Genomic DNA, 18,032 nt, shown 5'->3' on the forward strand with positions numbered 1-18,032 from the left:
GACAACAGCTATATTAATCAAAATATACAACAGTTAAGGTGAAGCAGAAAGGGATCTAGACAGATAATTTGAGGGATGTTTAAGGGAAGAATTTGGGAAAGGTTAGTACAGAAAACAAAAAGTAGATCACTGAGGGCAAAACTTTGAATAGGTTATAAAAACTTTACGCAAGACATATATTTGAAATTATTTTTAAATTGGTGGCTCAGCCTGTTGAATATCCAGCTGACTTTGGTTGAAATTAGTGTAAGTAATAAGCTAAATATAAATCTAAGTTTATTTGGTGAAGCAAATCCTAAATATATTAGAATTGGTAAGTTAGCAGCATCTCCATATGCCATTGCCCATATGAAAATGGAATTATTTACTAAAGCTCTTTCATAAAAAAAAGGCAACCCCTGAAAATATTTTTTTTTATTTTTCTTGAACCATATTAGGACAATGGCTGTTCCTCAGTCTGTTTCTGTAGCCATAAAATGTGAGGTGTTGACATGCTTCATCTTTCTAATATAAAAATCAATGTATCATTATGATACAAAAGGTGATTGACTTGAAGAGTTAGAATTTCTTACCCCCCAAATCTGGAATTGTTTCTTCAGGCCTTAGTACAGAATATATGTATGTGGAGGAGATTATAAAATGCCCATCTTTCGTAATTATTGAACAGTTATTGTGTTTGTGGTAATGTATAGTAATTGTAGAATAATGAGCTAGACAGAGTCTTCTGTATCAGGTAGCTGACAGGCTAATACACTAGTTAGATGTAAATATTTAACTTAATATTAGATGATGAATAATATTCTACTTGAGAGTGGAGTATCAGGCAACATACTGTATACAAGGTGATCTTCATGTCCCTTGAAAGTGCACAGTGCACAATGATACATGAAGGGAATGACAGGAAAGAGCCTGGCATTCCAAGCAAGGAGGAGGAGCATCTGCAAAGAAACTAAGGCTTAAAATATCTCCGGCTGAGTTATAGTGAAATGAGACTGATGGAGTAGGAGGAGCATCCATGGACAAATCCAGTATGAATTTGTAGACTAAAATAGGGAATGTAGGCTTTATTGCACAAACTATGGCCAAAATATTGGTTAATTTTATATATATATATATATATATATATATATATATATATATATAAAATTTATTATCCATTCTAACATCTGTGTAAAAAATTATGTATGGGACAAGGAGAAGGGTGGAATTAGGAGGTCTTTTATATATTAGGATAAAGACAAGTGAAGCATCTAGATGGAGAGCATGGGATACTAAAATTTGGAAAAAAGATTCAGATTCTAGACATACAGATTTAGGATTCAGCTGTTTATTAATTATCAGAATAATTGTTGCAGAATATAATTATATTACTTCATATTATATTCAGATGCACATATACACACAATCACATACAATATCTGGGTTTATAGATAATCAACTGGAATCATTTAGATTTTCAGTGTGTAGAGAAGGAATTTAGAGTCAACATATGTAACGAATACTTAAATATTCATAGAAGTTTTCCCACTGGAATATTTTAAACCAAATTGAAGTTTTAATATTATTGAAATGAAGCCATAATACCCAAGATTATAAGCATTTTATGTTATTTAAAATATAAAGTGTTCATGTGGGCTTTGCATAGGCTCTGGACTTTTGCTATTTTGTTGATAACAGCATTAGGCCCTAGAAATACTATTTGTACAGTGTCATCCCATAAAACAATGATTTCTTGGAAGGTCTACCATCCTATTTTGATCTATATTTTTGTTACCCTTGGGTCTAAAGTTTAATTCTGTTGAATTATAGTTATCCTTTTTCGTTGGGAATAGTTAACCATTTTAGCCAGCATTTATATACTTTTAATACCTTACCACAGTTAATTTGCATGTCTATTTCATATTCAATATTAACTGTTTTGGATGTGTGGGATACTTCTTAAAGAATTAATTGATGTATAATTCATTAGCATTCATTTGGAAGCTCCTGCTCTTAAGATTCTAGGGAAGATAATTACTAGAGTTGAAAGATGGCTTTTCGTATATTTTCTATAGTAGGAAATATGCTTTACATTAAAAACTCATCAAATATGCATAATACCTTATTAAGACCATTATTATTATTTACTGAATAAATATATGGACTTGACTCCCATTGAGTAGTACAATATACACATATTAAAGGTGTAATGTTTAAGTCCATTGATACCACATTACAGTTAACTGTTTCACTTTATAAAGCGGTTTTGTAAATGATTTTGCTGATTAGGGTTTTAAAGAATATAGAAGGGAATTGGGGAGATAATATAAGAAAAAGACTAATGGCCTCATTAAAAACTGTTTTGCAGAAACTGCATGCACAGTAGCAACAATTAGTTGAGTGAATGGACAATGAGTCCCGATTCTCTTACCTCACCAGTAAATTCTGTCAGTACATAATTTGTGAGGAATAACATTACCTGCTAATGACTCTATGATATAGTTCAGATAGATTTTTACAAAAGGAATCAATAACTTCAGAAAGCATTTAGAAGGTTTTACTTAGATTACTAATATGATTAACTGAGGTGGGGAAAAGACATCTATAATTTTTTTAAAACTTTGTCTTTACTGGAACAATGCCTTTTTAAAAAAATAAATCTATATTGCTTTCTACCCTAAAAAAATAGTTGAGCAATTTTTTCCAGTGATTTTATTGTGATAGATGTACATATATTTTTACTTATTTGTAATAATCACAAATGTATTACTAAACATGTTGCTGAAGGAAATAACATCTACAGTGAGCAAGTCATGAAAAAAAAAGCTTCCATTTTGAGTAGATATAGTATAGTTGCATAATACAATTTTAAATAGATTTGTTTCCCTGAGTACACAGTGTTGCATTTATATTGTTGTGAAGGATTTGTCCACACCTCTATGGTCTTGTGGAATCTCCTTTGGTGTGGTAATAGAGAATTTTAGGTTTCCTCAAGGTTACTTGTTTCTAGATGTGGACTTAATTTCCTCTGGTGGAATTTCAGATGGAGCCGGGGAATTAAGTAAAAATTCACTGGTGTAAATTATGATCTGTCTTTGCATTTGAATTTTTTTTTTTTTTAAGAGAGTTCAGGCACACAGGTGAACAAAGGGTGGGGAGGGGCATTGGGAGAGGAAGAGAGAGAATCTTAAGCAGGCTTCACAGCCAAGCAGAGTCCAATGTGGGGCTCAGTCTCAAAACCCTGAGATCATAACCTGAACTGAAATCAGGAGTCTGACACTTAACTGACTGAGGCACCCAGGTGCCTCCTGTAGTTTAGCATCTTACTCTTCCTGATTTAAATCGTAACTTTACTGCCATTTATATGTAGATTTGGAGGCTATGTGTGTGATCAATATATATCTATGTGTATATGTGTGTGTGTCTTTAAGTACTTTTAACTGCTGCTGATCCATCTTAAAAATTATTGTGTCCTTTTTAAAAAACTCATCTGTATTTTTGCTTACACATGTAGTAGAAAAGTTTTGTATAGACTAGCCATATTTAATGTGTTTATAGACTTGACATTCAAAGATACCACTATAAAAATATGATCTTAACCATAAATTTTAAAAATTATTTTTCTCAACTTTGCATTTTGAAGTCCCGTCCTTAAGATCATCTTGTAATAATTGGGCTTTATTCATTTAGTTCCCTGGAAATTATACAGTGAAGCAGATTGCCAACTTCATAATAACTTAGCCTTAGTGGGGTACTTTTTAGACATCCAGGGGAAATGGACACATTTTTAAAATTTTATTTATTTAGTTTATATGACTTATTTATTTATTTTGCATTTCTTAAATCTGAATCAATCTATGCTCATTGAGGGACTTGATGTTCTGGATACCACAAAGAAAGCTAAGCATGGAATTTAGCAGCATGAAATTTTATTGTCCTTCCTAAAAAAGACAACTAAAGCATTTAATTATCTTTAACGGATAAATACTGTCTTTTCAAGTACTAAATATTATCTTTTCTCAGAAAGTAAATTACCTGATGCTGCTTTCATAAATCTTCAGAAACTATTAATATCAGTCAGTTACTCACTTGAGCACATATTTATTGAATACTGGCCATGTTTTGGCACTTTTCTAAGATTAGGTACAAAAATGATAAATAAGAAAAATTTCATTCCCTATGGATGTTTCCTTAGAATTGAGCAGAGGGAAAAAGAGACTGCTAAAATATGGTGTAATGGGAATAAAGAAGTACCGTTGGAGGGCCCTGTAAACCTAGGCTATATCTGGTCTAAACTAGACCAAGATTTTGGATTCTACCTGAGAATAAGTGATACCTAAATGATGTAGTAAATGTACTACAAGCAGAGGTCATCAGTGAGTTCAGAGAAAGTGGAGAAGTATTCTTAAAAGAGAATATAGCATATACCCTAAACCAGAATGAGACAGTGGCATGTTTGAAGATAGATTTTAAATATGGAAGATTGGATGATAATGAGAGATGAAAGTAGAAAGGTGAATAGGAGTCAGATCGTGCCATATTTGGATGTTGCGGATGAGTGATGGGGAGCCAGTGAATGACTTCTTTAAAAAAAAAAAAAAGAGCGATCCAATCAAATATATGTTTTGGGGAGCATCCTTCTGTACACAGTATAGAATCTAAATTGAAGGGGGGAAGATTGCATTGGAGAGAGACTGATGACATAATTCAAATGAAAGATGACAGTTATCTGAGCTAGTAGAGTTATTGAAAACTGGAGAACCATTTAGCAAAAGAAATGCATAGAGCGGGATGCTTGGGTGTTTCAGTCAGTTAAGCATCTGTTTTCTGCTCAGGTCATGATCCCAGGATCCTGAGATCTAGTCTCCCCACTTGTTCAGTGAGGAGCCTGCTTCTTCCTCTGCCTGCCACTCCCCTTCTTGTGCTCTCTCTCTCTCTTTCTGACAAATAAATAAAATCTTTAAAAAAGAAAAAAATGCCAAGAGCTTGGTTAAAAGGAATAGAAGGAGAGGTAGAAGTCAAAATTGCCCTTAGCATTTTGTGTATTTCTTTTGTTTTCAATTTAGATGGGTGGGATTAACATTAGTCAGCTAAAGAAACACTTTGGGAGGAGCAGATTTGTTGGAGAAGATAATGACTTTTCTTTTAGATAAAGTTTAAGGTGGTACTAGGCATCAAAGTGAAGATGTTTATTATGTTTAGCTGGAAATGTGTAGCCAAGATGTACTGAAATCGTAGGCTTGTGTGAATTTTGCTGAGATTCTAAATCAAAAGAGAAAAGGAAAGGATGAGAGAAAAGCCATGAAAGATAGAAAGAAGGAACTCCTAGAGAAATGTCAAGTGAACCAGGAAATATTAGTTATTATCAAACCTGGGTAAGAGAATATTACAAGAAGGAAAGAAACTTGCTAATACTATTGAGAATTTAAGATAGATAACAACTGAAGTATACATTGGATTTAGTAAAAACAAAACAAAAACAAACAAAAAACAAAACAAAGCAAAACAAAAAACAAATAAATAAATAAAAATTGTTAACTTGCAAGAACATTTTTGGGAGTTGTAGTAGGTATAGTATCCAAATTGTAAAGTTCAATGAGTGGGAGGTGAGTGGATCGAAAAAGCAAATTAACACAACACTACCTGAAAGTTGGGCTGTCAAGAGAATTAGTAATATGAGAGAAAGTGGGAGTAAATAAAATCCTGGGAGCAAATAGCTTTAGGTTAATCCTCTTTCTTCTCAATTGCCTTTTCTCCTAGCTGTCTTCTAAGGAGAGATTATTTTTACACAACCTCTTGCAAGTAATATCAGTACTGTAGTAAACACTCTTTGTCCCCAGCTAGCCTGAAATACAGATGTAGTTTAGATGTGTATTAGATAATCAAGTATGGTTAACCCCATTAATGTTTAGAATACTACCTCAGCCTTTTTCCTTGAATAAGAATGACAAAGGATCTAGATAATATTTAAAGCATCACTTTTCTTTAAAAATGTAATCAACCTTTGGTCCCAGAGCGCCGTTCTACCATGCAAAGGCACTTACTTACCTTGGGCCTTTAGGAGTGGCCTGAATGTTTTCTAGGCCTGTGGAGGCATGTTCCTTATGAATGTTTTCCCCAACCTCCAGTTTCCCTTCTCCTAACCTTTTTTTTTTTTTTTTTTGATTTAGTTATTTATTTATTTGACAGAGAGAGAGAGAGCAAGAGAGAGAGCGTGTGAGAGAGGGAACACAAGCAGAGGAAGTGGGAGAGGGAGAAGCAGGCTTCTGGACAAGCAGGGAGCCCTGTATGGGGCTTGAGGGGCATAATTCCAGGACCCTGGGATTATGCCCTGACCCAAAGGCAGACACTTATGAACTGAGCTACCCAGGAACCCCTCCTATTATTTTTGAATAGACAATACTCCTCTTATTTCTGATGCTCTCAGCCATTCATCCCAACTCTCTCAACAAAATAATGAAGATCACTTTTCTCAATCCTAGTCTTAGGTGCCTGCTAATTCCAACCTGTTTCTTCCAGCACCTTAAATAGAAGGGAGACATCATTTACATAACAAAGAGGATGCACATATTAAATTCTGACTCTTCCAGAGAAGAGAAAATTACTGGATATGTCCATGTCCCAGAGAGAATGTTTTTTTCCTCCATTTTGCATATAAAATAAAATTAGGTTAACATCACTATGAAACGTAGCTTCTCATTTACAGAAGAAATATAGAAAATGTTTCTGTATCACAACAGAAAAAAAAAAAGCATGAGTTGAAAGCCCTTACTTACACTGTCTCTTGCTTATAGCTTATAATCTAAGTCAAGTTATTTAACTTTCTGAAAATCATTGTCTAGGGACAATAATAATGTTTATTCACTAAGATAGTGGTAAATGAAGATAGATAGTTAATATAAAAAATTCCCAGAATTTGATTAATTCTCAATAAGTGATGTTATCATTAATGACTTTCATTCTTAGTAATAATCTTACATATAATCTTAAAAGTCTTAAAAGGACCACATTTTCACCTAGGCTAAACTTTCAGGCTTCATTAAGTAAAAAATGGCCAATGCTGATGATTTCATATTGTTCATCCTATAGTATCTAAAAATAAATGATAACCACCTGCTTGACCATGAGATGGTATTAGTGATTTGAAGAGATATGTTTCCATTTTTCTACTATATTTAGGAAATGAGAACTCCTTTTATAAAAAGAGAACAGATGAAGATATTTGCTAGTGTGATGAGGACAGTAGCCAGTTTCTAAAAGTTGTTCAGTGAATAGTTTAAAATATTGTTTCTTTACAATTTAAAAATTGTGTTTATGGTTTTATTTGGGATTGAGTTTGTTATAAAAGCAAGGAATAATAAAATTCTTAGTAAATAGTAAACTTTATTTCTTTTACACTTGTTCATGATTAAAACATTACTATTAGTTAATATTAATGGGTTTCCTAAACGTCAGTGTACCTTTTCTACAGCATGAAGTCATTTTAAATATCCTAAGCCTCATTTTAACAGTGTTCCAGATGGAGCTCCCTTTTTAAAACATTGGTATTGCAATAAATATTAAATTGAGTAATTATGGACACCAATTTCTAATTGCTCTCTCTGATTATAAAATAAGCACTCAACTGGGCATAACACTTTATGTATAATTGAATGGAAAATGTAATTTTCAATACATATTTTTCTGTGGTAACAAGGAAGCAAAATGAGAAATAAATGGTCTCTAGTAAATGATTAAAATTTTTACTATGATTTCCCATAATTAATTTGAAATCCCCAGTTAATATACCTCAGCTATCAAGTACACTTCTGAAACAATCTTCAGCTATAGTCCATGAGTTTCTGTATAGGAAACAAACTAATGCTAAAAAATGCCATGCAAATTTTCAGCCAGAATTTACTATTCTTAGGGTGGAAGAACACATAGAAGAAGGAAGAACCTAGAATTAAATTAAATTCAAACTCAAGTAGAAATTCTGTGGGATTATGTGACATGTAGAATATTCTTGCATTCATCTCTTTTAAATAAAACAGGATATAAAAAATGCACCTACTGTTTCTTTTCTTGACCTTTAGCAAGTTAATTCATATCTTTGTGCCCTAGTTTTCTCAGTTAACTTTCTTTATAAAAGAATTTGTAGTACCTTTCTCAATCATGGTTTTGTAAAGGAGGGATTCTTATAATGAATACATATCTTGCTGTTCAATTTCTAATAAAATAATGCACATTTGCTGGGTGCCAATTAGGTAAAGGGAAATATTATATAACACAGAGTAGAGTACTATAGAAGACTGGTAGTGAAAGAATGAAAGTAATACTTTTTCAAACCACAGTTCAAATGTTTTGAGAGTTATTTAGTGCAAGGGCAGAATGACGGTTCTTAGAAGAAATTTGAATTTATTACTTTTATGAAGGAAAAAAGTATACCTGTCTCTTATTTAGAAACTAAGTAAAATCAATCAATCAGTCAGTCCATGAAAGTGTTGCAAAATAATGCCTCACTGAATAAAAATATGGACTAAAAGTTATAGTATTAATAGAGGGCTGGGAGAACCTTCAGCCCTGTCTGCTGTATGCAAGGGCAGAAAGGTCTCAGATGTGTCTAACTCTCAAAGGATAAATCACACCCAATTTTAAAAAGGATTTTTTTAACCTTAAAAGGTCTATTTCTATGCCACAATAAATGGTTTGGGGATTATCTAACACTTTGGATTATCTGCACCATTAGTGAGGATAATAAAGAGCTGACTGCATTTTGCATTGAAATAGCACGGTCTATTAGGCTCATGAATAGTCTGAGAATAAAGCATGGGAAAGTCTTGCTGCATTTATGTACAACAGTTTAATTGACTACAGCGTGGTTGATGAGGTTTTTAGTTTGTTTACAATTGATGATACAACCATCACTTATTCAATGATTAGGTTCAAAATTATCAAAACTAATTATACCAAATAATTATAAAGATAAGGTGTCAAAAAGCTTAACTTCTATTTTAAGAAACAATGTAGCACTATTTCACAACTATCTTGTCTTGGGTTTCTGTGCTTGTTTTTTTTTGTTTTTTGTTTTGTTTTGTTTTTTGTTTTTGTTTTTGTTTTTGTTTTTTTTTTTTTGAAAAGAACTAGTTGTCTTTTGCCCTCTTTTTTCCAGAGGCATCAAAAAAATTTTGAAGGGTCAGGGGTGGGAGGTTGGGGGAAAATGTGGTGGGTAATGGGGAGGGCACGTTTTGCATGGAGCACTGGGTGTTGTGCAAAAAGAATGAATACTGTTACGCTGAAAAAATAAATAAAAGGGAAAATGTTTAAATAAAAAAAAATTATCAAAATACTACTAATTTGGGGGAAATGTATTTTGAGTAATATAAAGCAAACCAATCTCAGTTGCCAGGATTTAAAACTCTGTGCCAGAAATTCATTTTCCCTAAAAATATTCCAAGCATTTCTCTTTATGGAAATCATTAGAACCTTAAATGAATCCCCCCTTCCCCCTAAACATTACCACATGTCTGGGACTTAAATATTCCTATCAAACTTATGATAAAGATAAAATTCCTTTGTGGTCCTCTCCAAAGCTATTTTTGTTATTTTTCCATGGTTCACGAATCATAGTGATGCTGAAGAAAATGGCATTCTTCACTCACTAAATCAGGCATGAATTTGCAATGGTATTTCATCCAAAATGTCTGGCATAGACCATATTACTCTTGCTAAATTTAAAATTTTAAAAATAACTCTACAGTTTCTTATTTCTTTTAAAGAAAATAACTCAAGTACTAGGAAATCTTGAGTGATAATATTAACATTATTTATCTAACAATAATAATATTTAATTAGAAATAGTCTTGGTTGCTTTTTTTCTGTATTTTTTCAGTTACCCAGGAAATAATAAAAACATAATTTTGATCTTGCTATCATTAAAAAGATTTATTTAAATCTCATTGTATTTAAAGGGCTTTGGGTGAAATTTTCCCACCATGTAACAAAGTGTATTCATTCATTTTCAGGTTCAATTTTTTTTTTTTTTTTTTAGTTCACAATATAGCAAGCTCTGTTTTAATTTGTAGGGGTATGTTTTAGAGAAAGGCAAAAAAAAAAAAAAATCCCTTCTCATAGAATTTACATTCTAGGAGGGTAGATAAACAATAAACAATTAACTAATCTGCTTTTGACTTGAGCAAAATGCTACAGTTTAGAGTAAGCATCTTGCTTAGTACCTGCCAGATGATACAATCCAAAAGGATGGGAGGAGTTAACCCTCACAGAAATGAGCTTTATTTAGTGCACATTGGAGATGGTAAAGAGACAGGCAGATAATTTCCCTCTCATTTCTCCTTTCCATGTACTGTTATCAAAAAAAGTAAAATTAACTTTAGATTGAGGGTAAAAAAAAAATTTCAGACCAACAAAAACAGATAATTTAGTATCAAACTGTGACCAAAGAAATTTCCAGTGTGTGAACAGACAAAAAAAATAGTAAATGTAAGGATTGAGCTTTAGAAATAAAAATCTTTGGGACACCTGCATAGCTCAGTCAGCTAAGCATTTGCCTCTTGGTTTTGGCTCAGGTCATGATCTCAGAGTCCTGAAGTTGAGCTCTTCATCAGGCTTGCACTCAGCACAGGAATCTGTTTGAGATTCTTTCTCTCTCTCCCTCCTGCTCTGCATCACTCCCTGCACACACTCTCTCTCCTTCTCTCACTAAAATAAATAAATTTTTAAAACATTTATAAATAAAAAGATTTTATTATGAACAACCTAAAATGGAAAAATATTGTAATAAACTCACATATGTATCAAATAGTTATAGCAACTACCAAAAATGGCTTATCTTGTTTGATCTGTTATCTCATCCATTAGAAATCCCCTATTAGATTAATTTGAAGTGGGGGCTCCCAAGTGGCTCATTTGGTTAAGCATCTGCCTTTGGCTCAGGTCATGATCCCAGGGTCTTGGAATTGAGCCCTGAGTCTGGCCTTCTCTTCCCCTCATTCTGTGGAGAGTCTGCTTCTCCCTCTCCCTCTGCCTGCCGCTCCCCCTGCTTGTGCTCTCTCTCTGTCAAATAAATAAATAAAAATTTAAAAAAAAGAGATTAATTTGCAGTGAATCCTAGCATCTGTGTCATGTCATCCAAAATATTATAAACTATAAGAATTTTTAATAAGCCATTGTTACAGTGCTTAAAAAGAAGTTATCAGTAAATCGTCAATACATGTCCAAGTTGCCCTGACTAAATCATACTTTTTTTTTTTAATGTTATATTAGTTACCATACAGTACATCATTAGTTTTTGATGTAGCGTTCCATGATACACCGTTTGGGTATAACACCTAGTGCTCCATGCGATCTGTGCCCTCCTTAATACCCATACTTTTTAATAGTTTATTTATTTGAATGTTCAAAGAAGTTTCATACATTGCAACAAGTATCTATTACATTATTACATTGTAGGTTTAAACTATGGGTTCTCTCTCTGTGTTAGTGTGTGTGTGTATGTTACAATTTACTTGTTGAGTAAGTGGAGTCAAAATTTTGAGAGAATTTCTGAGAGCTGATTTTGCTAATTATATCCCCATGCTGCTATTTAACATATCTAACAGGTTTCTCTGTCTTGTGTATTTTCTGTACATTGGTAGATAGACCTCAAGACTTTGGTAATTTGACAAGTTCACTTCAAAGTGCTGTTCTGATTTCAGTTGGCTGTTTCATTTTTGTGATATTAGCAACACTGAATACTATTGTTTAGATATATCTTTTAACTAGGGGTTGCAAAATTATGGTATTCTAATTTTAAAATTAATTTTTACATACAAAATTACTTTATTAAAAGAAATTATTTGGTATAATCAACTATTTGGTTACTCTGAGATGCCCTTTCTATAGAAAAGCAGAAAAAAATGGTACCAATTTTCAAAATAATGAGTTAAACGTTTAACATCCACCTATGTTGACTTTTTTGTTTTAGTATCATTATAAACTCATGCATTAACACACATTTGATGTTTTTAAATTCCTTACCATTGTGATTCCTATTGATGATCAAATTGATCTTTCCTCAAAGGGAGGAGTCATTTTGCTTTGTTTCCTGAGTTCTTTTGATAAATTTAGTACTCTTTAAGTGTTATCTCTCTTTGTGGCATGACAAGAAATTTCAGGATTATCTTTTATCTTTCTTTACCAAATCTGGAATTGGTCTTTCTATTTCTCTCTCTTTCTCTCTCTCTCTCTCTCTCTCTTTTTCCATGAATCTCTTGTTCAGAGTAAGTATTGATTTATTTTGGGTTATTAGTAGAAATATATATGTTAAATTTTTAAGTATTCACTGTTAGAAATAGATAGAATTTATGACTTGCAGATTCGTAGAAAACTGTGAAATAAGAAAATGTGATCCATGAAGCCAAAATATGGTGGGAATAAAAAAATAAATGATATGGAAAATATGAAACAAATAAAGAGACAAAATAAGATATAGGCAAGAAATTTAAACTTGTGACTAATGACAGTCACTTTAAAGAGATAAAGTAGCTGATAAGTAAAGATATATTTTGAGACTGGATTTAAAAAAAAAAATCTAGTTCTTTGCTATTTGCTAGAGACATGCCTAAAATCTAAGACCACTGAAACCTTGACATTAAAGGATTAAAGAAAAAGCGGTAACTGGATAATACTAGCAAAATGAAAGCTGTTGCGAATATACTAGTATATGTGACAAAATAGATATTAAAAGAAAAACACCTTATATAGGTAAAGATAGTCATAAAAGAGAAGCACTTAAACTTAAGAAGAAAATACAACATTCTTAAATTTTTAGATACCTAATAGAATAACTTCACAATGCAGATATCTAAAATGAGAGATTTCTAATGAAAATTTGATAAATCATAATCATAGTAGATTTTAGCTTACCTCTCTCAGTAAATAACACATTAAGAGAAAAAAGTCATTGAAGTGAGAGAAAATGAATATATTAACATAAAGAACACATTCCCCAAATGAGGAAAATACTTTTTCATGTATTATCCTTTTATACATTTTATACAAACACATCCCTTTTATGTATTTTCACACAAGCACACAAAATACTGGTTTCTAATAATTTTATAATCTGAACCATTCAACAAAGATAATTATTTATTCCACAGAATCTTCCAGAGAATATAGAAATATTTTTGTGAGATTAGAATAGCTTTGAAGTCAGAGTCCAGAAATTTATAGTACAAGTATCTAGAGTGACATATCTAGTTGTTAAGTTTTGAGGGAGACAATGGATACATCAAGGTAGCTTTTGTTTCTTCTTCCTCTTGTGAATGAGCCAGCCATTGGTAGCACACATTCTGCTCCCTCTTTCATACCATTACAGGAGCAGACTTTTGAAGATTTGAGGGATAAATTAAAATCAGAAGCTGTTATAAAGGATAGCTGTTTGGAAGTGCAAAACATAAAGACTCATTTAGAGTGGCTAATACATGGCTTTACCCTTTAAACTCTTGGGTTTGGGCAGTATTTTGTAGTCATGAGGCTTACTTAAATGGCTGTGCTGTTTGGTTTTTACTGTTAGAATCTGGACATGTGGCATTAGGCATTAAATGCGAAATAAGCAGCATTTTCAAGTTGGCAAATCAGTGAATTTTATGGCATATATGGCCATAACCTAGTAGCTATTTTGGAGAGCTACATACATTAGATTTTAAGTGCAGAACTTAAAAAAGGCTGAAGATCACTTATGTAAAATCTAGCCTCAGAAAAGTTAAAAGATGCTCTTTGTCTCACAACTACATACAAGCCATTGCAGGATAAGCATATACCAGTCACCTTGGCCTCAGAAATTATGTGGTACATACAAACCTTCTTAGCCAAATGAAGGAGACTTTCCTAGAACATTGATGTAGAACAACCAGGTGCAGCTATGTCTGGATAATAAGCTTAGCAGAGATAATACCATATCTTTTTAGATTTGTTGAGCAGAACAATATATGCCACACTAACAAGTGCTCATGTAGCATGTACTAATAGCACTAGTGTGGTTTTAGCTTAAAGTTCTCATTGACTGTAATAGGCTGAATTCACATCTTACATTTCATTGAGTAGGTTGGACAAGAAACAAAGGCCCTTCATATAGGTCCTGACCACCAGGACTACCACCACTCCCATTACCAAGCATTGAGCCCTTCAAATAAAATCTTTATGGAGCAACTTCTTTAGAAGCTAAGGATTGACTTATTGTCTAAAAATGGCAAACATAGGATAAATGATCTGATTTCTCATTATCTTGGATACCATATTATCTTTTCATACTGTATGAAAAGCAGAGCACAGAGATAGTGAGTTTTAGGTACAATAAAGTTGCTTAGGGAAAACAGATGAACAAATGCAAATAGTGTGTATGTGTGTGTGTATTATCTATATCACAGGTCATGGTCACTAGAAATCAGACTCTAAGACTCTAGTCTCAGAGTACCTGAGACAGTACCTGTGGGAGAGTGAAAGAATCATGACTGAGCAGGGGGAAAAGTTGGACTGCTGTGAAGTCACAAATGCCTCAGCCAATCCCATAGGGAAACTTTGGAGCTGGGATTGCCTTGCAGAAATGCCCTGAATTCTGGCAAGGTTGTTTGCCAAGTCTTTGTGACTCCTACATTTACTATACAACATGCATTGTAGAATAGAATATTGAAATACGTATATTATATTACATATAATTGATAATATATTATTTATATATACAGAGTGTGTGTGTGGACCACTGCACATGTGTGTGTTAAAGCATCTCAAACTCTTGAATCAACCAAGAACAAGGAAGCAAAACTTTGATAATCAAAGAAAAAGGAAGAACTGCAAAGAAGACAGGTCAATAATCTGTATTTCCTCTGAAATACATGCCACCTTTGGTTTAAGATAAGAAATCAAGCCTAAAGGAACATTGGAATATACTCATGCATACATCATGTGTATATAGTCATTCAGTTTATGGCAAGGGTGTCACTTTAATGAAGAAAGGAACCCATGATCTCTCCGTTAAATGGTGCTGAGACAAATAGATATCAATCTGGGAAGTAGGATGAATGAATACTGACTGCTCTCACTCTTATTCTACATGGAAACAATCAATATCATTTGGATAAAAAATCTAAACAGGAAAGGTAAATCTTTAGAGGAAAATGTTGAAAAATATTTCTATGTTTTCATGAGCTTTTGATAAAAATTTCTTGAAAGTACAGAAAATTCAACTATAAAAAATTAATTGGGGCACCTAGGTGGCTCATTTGGTTAAGTGTCTGTATTAGGTTCAGGTTATGATCACAGGGTCATGGGATGGAGCCCTGGGTGGGGCTCCCTGCTCAGTGGGTGTCTGCTTGTTTCTCTCCCTCTGCCCCTCCCCTCTCAAATCATGGTCTCTCTCTCTCCCCTCTCAAATAAATAAAATCTTTGAAAAAAATTAAAACAATTAATTGGACTGTAAGTTTAAGAAATTCTGTTTATTAAAAAAAAATTAAGACATTGAGAAGGGAAATCAAGATTTCAGAGATCATAATGGCAATGTTCCAATGGTGGAACTGGGCCAGAATACATAAAAAATTTCTACAAATGAATTAGAAAATGGCAGACAACCCATGAAAAGGAGACAGAAGTATTGAACTTTATATAGGATGGTTTCTGGTGACCACTTACATGTGAAAAAGATGCCTAACTTCTCTATACATCAAATGAATAAGTTACAGCCACAGTATAATGCCACCACACATCAATTAGAATGTCTAAAATTAAAAAGACAGGTAATATAGGGATGCCTGGGTGGCTCAGTTGGTTAAGTGTCTGACTCTTGATTTCTGCTCAAGTCATGATCTCAGGATCATAAGATGGAGCCCCATGTCAGGCCCTGCACTCAGTGTGGAGTCTTGTCCCTCTCCTTCTGCTCCTCACCCTGCTTGCTCTTTCTCTCTCTAAAATAAAGATAATCTTTTAAAAAGTTATTTTAAAAAGGTAATATTAAATTTTGGCAAAAAAAAAATGCAGCATCTGAAACTCTCATTTACCACTTGTAAAGTGAAATTTGGTATGGCCAGTTGGGAAAATTCTTGGCATTATCTACTGTAACTAAACATAAAACATATCCTGTGATCAGTTAATTATAATCATATATATACCAATGTGAATATGTAATTACCAAAAGACATATAGAAGTGTATTTGCTTTTTATTAAAAATAGCTCTGGGGCCCCTGGGTGGCTCAGTTGGTTAAGCACTAGACTCTTAGTTTTGGTTCAGGGTATGACTCAGTGTCATGAGATCAAGCCCCACTTAAGGCTCCACACTGAGATTCTTTCCCCGTTCTTCTCCCTTCCGCTTTGCTTCCCCCCCTGCTTATGTTTGCTCTTTCCCTCTGCCTCAAATAAATAAATAAAATCTTTTAAAAAAATAACTCCCTGGGGGAAAAAATGTCCACCAACTGTACAATGGATAAATAAATTGTAGTTTGTTTACATTGTGAAATTCTCTTTGGCAATAAAAATCAATGAGCAATTGCTCTGTTTCAATGCAGATGACGAGCATACTTTGAAAATGAAACAAAATAATATGCATTGTATGATTCCACTAATACGAATTTCAAAAATAGGCAAATCTAAACTATGAAGTTAATATCAACATAATGGTTCTCTAGGGGGAGGGGGGAGGATATTGTGACCAGGGAGGACATGATAAGGGTTTATGGTGTCAGTGATGTCTCCTTTTCCTACTCTGGGTGAGTACTGATTATATGAGATGTTAATGTCATGAAAACTTACTGCTCTGTATGTATATCTTTTATGTATTCCTGATAAACGTGAATAAAATTTTTACTAAAAAATATGAGAAATATAAGAGCAATAGGGATGACATAATTCACATTATAAAGTCTTGAAATAATTATGCTTGATCTCATAAATATAAGGTTGCAGCTACAGAATGAATCATAGCTCTACTTAGGACTCAAGCATTATTGGGCTAAAGTAAGAATAGTAAGAATTTGGGTATAAATTTAATTACTCTTAATTCAAAAGAGGGAAAGAGAGATTTTTATTTCAGGATTTAATTTTTTGTTTGTGGGGTGTGTGTGTGTGTCTGTTTAGATTGTAACTTGCAGCAGAGGGGTTTATATTCTAAGTTGAAACTTCTAAGTTGAAATTGTATTATTAGAAGATCTATATTATATATCATATACATATATGTATAAGTATAGAGCCATGGCTGTGAGCTATGCAACTGGACATATTTGCAAAGGATAATATACAAGGAGTGAATAGCCAATCTTAGGTTCAGAGAGGCTTTGTAATTAATTAGTTAATGAACTATTTAGATCTATTTTTGAGTTTCTGGAGGCAAATTGACAATTTTTCAGCTTCACTTTCCTAACTTCTAAAGAAACATTGGTTGATAGTTGGTTTGTGATCTTATGAAGGTGGAACATATATCCTAAAGTTTCCTGATCTTCTTTCACAAATGGGATGGTTGTAGCCCTGTTGAATATATGCTGAATGGTGAAGGATAGAAAGTTAATAAAATAAAGTTATAAGACTATCATAGGAGCAAACTTCTTTCCAAATATTTATGTATATTTTTAAACAAAAGGTGTTTAACTTTAGTAAAGCTCATAATCATGGCCAAGGGTAAAAGGAATGATTTATTTGGATTTTGTTGTTGTTATTGTTACTGTTGATATCAGTGAATATGTTTCTGACCTCAGACTATGGGTAGATTTCTTAAAACAAAAATAGAAAACCATAAAGTAAAGATTTTTAATTGCTTTATATTAAAACTAATAGGTTATATCCACAAAAATGGATCATAGAAAAGTTAAAAAGCAAGAAAAATTTAGAAAATGTTGATAACATATGTTACTAAGGATTGGTATCTTGGTTGTACAAAGAGCTCTCAAAATTCTGTAAAAAAGTCAAGCTACCTAGTAATTAAATAGGCAAAGGAAGTTTATAGTCATTCCAAAGAAGAGGAAAGATGAATGGCCAGTGAAATATTAAAAGATATCTAAGCATCATTTTAGTAATACAGAATTTCAAATTA

The sequence above is a fragment of the Meles meles genome, chromosome 3, assembly GCF_922984935.1.
Source record: "Meles meles chromosome 3, mMelMel3.1 paternal haplotype, whole genome shotgun sequence".
NCBI lineage: Eukaryota > Metazoa > Chordata > Mammalia > Carnivora > Mustelidae > Meles > Meles meles.